This window comes from Taudactylus pleione, unplaced genomic scaffold (assembly GCF_031769625.1).
Source record: "Taudactylus pleione unplaced genomic scaffold, aTauple2 ptg000092l, whole genome shotgun sequence".
NCBI lineage: Eukaryota > Metazoa > Chordata > Amphibia > Anura > Myobatrachidae > Taudactylus > Taudactylus pleione.
The window spans coordinates 12,006,276-12,012,510 of record NW_028284494.1 but is presented as its reverse complement, the minus strand read 5'-3'; positions in this window follow the sequence as shown (position 1 = coordinate 12,012,510).

Here is a 6,235-nt window from a genome sequence, read left to right as displayed (position 1 = left end):
TCAACAACTTGAATTGTTTGTGAAGAGGACAGAAAGATAATAGTGATAAGCAAAAACAAGTCCATAAAATTCATCTTACAAAGGCCAAAGTGTTAACAAGACTTGACTAATGGAATCAACTCTCTAAGAAGTAAGTCTTACGGGGCAGGTGGAAATGACATGGACCTAAATCATACAATATAAGCAACATTATCAAAACTGATCTGTACAGTAACTCTAAGGAACTCAAAGGCATTTAAAACACTGAGAATGGCATTGGTATTTGATGTGACAATCCAATTTTTCACTGCAATGACATTTTGAGAAATCTGCATACTGCTGAGACAATGAGATATCAGGCTGTTGCTTGAACATCAGGAGCATGAATGAGGACTGTATTCATCGCTTGAAGGGTTCTAGCAATATTTTTCAATGGACACCTTGCTCTGAGAGGTGTGCTTGTTGGAGACCTAGGGCTTGATTTACAAAGAGGCAGCTTTTGTAAGCTGCCGCTTCTCGGCAGTTTGGAGCTAAACATTTAGTGGCACTAACATTCAGTGTAAAGCAGGCAGCGATTTACACTGATTGTTAGTGCCGCTATCAATTTTCAGCTCCAATCCGCTGAGAAGCTGTGGCTTACTAACGTTGTCACTTCACAAATAATACCCCTAAAAGTTTTCACTGGTGTATGAGGCATAAAGTTGGAGGCACCAGAAACAGGTAGACACTGAAAATATCAACTTATACCTAGAAACTCTTTTTTTGTATGAAGGCCTATTACGTCATTTCAAACAGCAGAATATCAAACAAACCAAGGTCAGTAGCGCAACAATCTGGTGTGCACAATACAACCTAGGGTTGGCAAAAACCTGGGGCAAATTAATTGTATGGAGCACCACAATAATTTATTGTTGCATCCAGTTACTAAAAATAACTGTCCTCTATGTGACTCACAGAGATGGCTGGGACACTGATGTGTCAAGGGTGCACATATTATGGTGACAGGTGCACACATATTGTGACAATCATGTTTTATCTATCTGTGATATCAACTGTCTGACCACGTCACAAAAAAAGTGAGATGCTAGCATTGGCTAATGTCAGGGACTGGGGATGGTTCAATTATTAAGGTCACAAGCAAACATCAGAATTGTCAAGGTTATAAACCATAGTCAATAGTCGGAGAAAAAACTGGTCAGGCTGGTAAAAGTTAAGCTATACCTTGCTAAGTTGAGATGAATGGAGGTGCCTTATATAGGAGGAACGCAGGTACAGGCACTAATGAGGCTTGAGGCCATAATTCTTGACCAAAATAAAATATCACAGTGTAAAGCTGGCCATACATTAGACCAACTTTTATCCAACCATCCAACTAGTTGGTTGGTTGGAATGAAAATCCGGTATTGTATGGGAGCAGATGACAAACAGCAATTTGCTCCCAAACACCAGAAAACAGACTAAAATGGTTGTTCTGACATGTTGGTTAAATCAGTTTGATAAAAACAACATGTCTGAATGACAGTTTTAGTCCAAGTTGGGAGGCTTGAGAGCAATTACTGATTGTCATTTGCTCCCATACTGTACCTTACCAGATTTTCATTCCAACCAACAAACTAGATGGATGGTTGGATGAAAGTTGGTCTATTGCAGTGGTTCTCAAACTCATAGTTCACATTTTCCAACTCACCCAGCAGGTGCACAGGTGCATTCATTACTCACTGACACATTTTAAACATCAACAGGTAAAGCTAATTATTTCACTTGTGTTTCTGTGAGGAGACCTGGAAAACAAGCACTGTTTGGAGTCCTGAGGACCGAGTGTGAGAACCTGTGGTCTAGTGTATGGCCAGCTTTACAGTTACAGTGACAAAGACATGATGTCATTAAGTATTGATGTCATGTGTACCCAAAGCACAATAAAGAAACTTAACAACTATGGGACTCCGGCAAAAAGGAGGGGGCAGCATGTGCGCACAATGGGCACAATGGGGACCCATGTTAGATGAGTTAGATACCATTACACAATGTTGCTAGGTGCTTTGGGATCACAGAGATGGTGGTGGATGGATGTGTTTCCTGCAGCTGAATATAGCTGTGTTTTATATTGAGGACAAGAGGTTGCTACAAAATTGAATAACATATCCCCAGTAACTTCTAGCAAAGCACCTAAGTATACAGTAGGTCAGACTTTCACAACCTGCAGCCCTCCAGCTGTTGTACAATCGATATCATTGTGGCAATAAACATGCCATGATCTGTAGCCTAATGCCGCGTATCCACTAGGCGATTAAATTGAGTGATTGAACTATAACGACATTGTTACAGTTCAATCGCTCATTAATCGATCACAAATCGGGCATAAAAATGTCGACCAGCAATGCGCACTTCCGCTGGTCGTTTTCGACATCAATCATGGCCTGAACATGCTGGTCTGCCGATAATGACAGATTGCGCATGTTCAGGATTTAGGTAGGGTGATTGCACTAAACGACATTTCGTTCAGTGTAGGCACCTACAGGATGAAGAGCGACTGTACGATTACAATGTTGTAATTGTACTGTCGTTCCCCTATCTGCTAGTGGATACGCACCTCAACATCAATAATAAAGCCACAGGGCACCACTAATAAAATATTTTTGCAAACACTGATCTATTATTTTACTCATTGATAAGCTGATGCCAAAACTTGAAATTGATAATATGTATTTTGTATGTATACAGTACTCACAGATGACAAGATGTAACCCAAATAACAGTTATTGTGAGAAAATCTAATTTAATAACAAAGCCATTATGCTAGCTACTATGATTATAGTTAGTTTGTTGTCATGTAAGAATACAAATAATGTCATCTTCATCTAAGCACCTGAATTGGGCAAAATATAATGTAAAGAGTTAGCTAGATGATTTCCGATTAAAGCAGAGTATATAATATATATATATATATATTTTTAAAACAATATTATAAAATTAATATACATTTAAAGTATAATGCACTTACTGGGTAACCTATTCAAAAAAGTATGTATTTTTAACAGACTTCTATTTTCAGGTATGAACCCAAATGGATGTTTAGTTAGGCCTGTGGCTTGTTGAAACCTACTGATGTTGAATGGTCTTTAACTAGTTGCTATAGCAACTGATACCAAAAGGAACATTCAGACCTGTGTTCGTCCCCTAGAAAGCTTCAACAGATGTCTTCAACAAATTGCCATGAAAATACTTCAGTCTTTGTACCTTGTTAGGAGATAAAAATCAAACAACAAGATGTCCCTGCTTTCACTGCTGATAATCATCCCATTAAATATGTAGAATTACACCTTCTAGGGTGAACTAGTTAAATCTCTCACACCCACCCCAATTCCTTTGGCTCTTGCAGCACATTTTTTTTTTTAATATTGATGCTACTATTTCTACATGAAGCGCAGGGGTCATTATGCTTTGCAGCTGACATTGTCTGGCAGTTTGATACTGGAAGCAGCTGGCTAGCAGCAGAAAATTAGAGCAAGATGATAAATTATTGATTTATATGAATCAACACCATTTAAACATTTTTTTTTGAGGAAGAGATTTTTGTGGAGGTTTTTTTTTTTTTAGCTTACAAAGAGTTTAGTTAATAAACAGTAAACTGGTGCTATTCTGATTTGTGTCATTCACATTATTAATTTCAGCTGCCAGTTATGCCGAGCTTTTATCAAAGTAACAAGTCAATTAACCCCATAGAGAATAATGGGTATGTGTGAGTGAAGTCGGGCGCTCCTGAGTTAAAGCAAGCCTAGTAGGTATAGAGTTTTTCCCTAGTGACAAAACAAATGGGACTGGCTAAAGAAGGAATGATATACCTACGTTGGGCGCTACTCTGTTGTGACAATCTCTATTGTGTGTCTTCGGTGATTCAGAATGATCTTTTATTGACTTGGACTTCACTATGTCCCCATGCTGATTGTCTTTTATTTTGTTTTATTGTAATAAATGTTTTTGTATCATATACAAAATTGAAACCCTCTCTCATCGTCCATGTCCCGTATGGTCACAACAGAGTAGGGCCCAATGTAGGTATATCATTCCTTCTTTAGTTAACCCCATAGAGAGCTTAATAATAAAAGTATAAGAAATGGTGCAAACAAAGGAAATGATTATATCGCTGTCATGGTAAAATAATAATAATAATAATAATAATAATAATATAAAAGTGTATCTGGCCACAAAAGACCATTCTGTCAATTGATCCAAGTGACAAGTGAAAGAATTTGTGCCCATTTGGGACCCAGACGTTTCATGCATGGGCCAAATGGGCAGATCACTTACAGTACATGGGCCTGTTACTGCACTTGGAAGATGGATCACAATTTCCAACATGCCCAAAAATTATTTGACTGCTTTTGTTTAGATTATCATCAGGTGGCAGGTTCAGTTTTGGAACACATAACCTGCAATCTTTGTCCAATTTCCCAGTATTGTTAGTTATTTTGCTGTCAGTGAAGCCAACTATTGACAAAATAAAGATAATTGTTTTTTTTACCAATATCACATGCATTCACATAATTGCACAGTAATAACTATAAGAGCTATACTCAGATTTGCGTAGACCCTGTGTTTTTGTTTTTTGTTTTGCAGGACTACCCTCATATGTTTTGGTTTTGGATCTTTATTTAAAAAAATTATAATAATAAAAGAACAGATACAATTATGTCATTTTGACCTGTTAACATGCAATCCAAAACCCGACTTCAGTTTTTAAATTCGAGTTCCGAATCGTGGGCAGATCCAAACCAGAATGCGGTTCAACTTAGTACCCCAAAGTGATTCTGATCTCGGACTCAGTTTGACTTGGGACCCCTTTATTCATTTGTTGTCGGTTCTCCAAGAACCGGACTCACACATCTCTAGTGTTACTTAACCAAGCCTGGCTTTATCTGAAGAGCCCACGCCAGTTGTGGAGTAGAAGAAAGCACCCCCTCCAGAGCCTGGTGGTGCACATATAATATTTCATTCATTTTTTTTTGCAGAGCAGTTGTAGTCATGCCTCCTGGATTTGGCCACGTCCCCTGTGTCACCCAGACCTGGCATATGCTTTGATGGCCCTGACCAGACACTCAGGTTTTATAGATTTGTTCTTGGAAATTTTCAGCCCTGTATCAATAATAATGTTGGAAATTATATCTGCAAGTGAAACAAATAACAATTTTATTTGTATCAATACATGGATGCAAGTGGCTATACACATGCAATATATACATCTGTAGTAAGGGTTTATATTAGGTCTGTTTAGCATGATAGCACCTCTTTATTTTTTTAAAAAACAGTAGCATTTCTTTTGAACTAAGAAAATAGCAGTTATTTATTTATTATTTATTACCAGAAATTTATATAGCGAACACATATTCTGCAGCACTTTACAGAGAATATTTGGTCATTCACATCAGTCTCTGCCCCAATGGAGCTTACAATCTATATTTCCTACAGCATGTACACACATACATACTAGGGTTAATTTTGTGGGGAGCCAATTAACCTACAAGTACATTTTCGAAGTGTGGAAGGAAACCGGAGTACCTGGAGTAAACCCACGCAAGCACAGGGAGAATATATAAAGTCCACACAGTTAGGGCCATATTGGAAACTGTATCCACGACCTCAGCATTAAAAACAGTAGCATTCCTTATGAACTAGGAAAATAGCAATTAAGGTAAGGGGATGAAACAATGGCAACAGTATGATTATTTTTTTTATTGAGGGTTTGCAAAATAATAAAGTGAGTATAATATAAGTACATTTGCTAAATAATGCAAATGGACAATATGGCCCTCTACAGGGCAATTCAATTTGGAGCGAAAAGTCAGTTTTTGCGATAATTTCGCACCGATGACGTCATTTTCGCTGGTTTTGGTTTTACACTGTATTCAATTTCAAAGACTTTTCGCAGGTTCGAAAAGTGTTTAAAAAAAAACGGGGATAACTTTTCACCACTGAATAGGTGACGAAAAAAAGTGCAGAATTGGGGTTTAGGGGTGAAGGCTTAAAAAAAATAACCTGCACCCCTGGGAATGTAATTTTAAAATAAACTGTGTCAAAAAAAGTTTTTAAAAAAAAATAGGGACACCCCAAAAAAATTATTGAAAATTTGGGGTGAAAATAATAAAAATGGGAAAAAATTGTTTAAAAATAGGGAAATAGGTTCAGGGCTATTCTGCAAGTATGCGGCAGGTGTATTCTAGAATAGGTAATTAGCGGCAGGTGCATATTTGCTGAATTT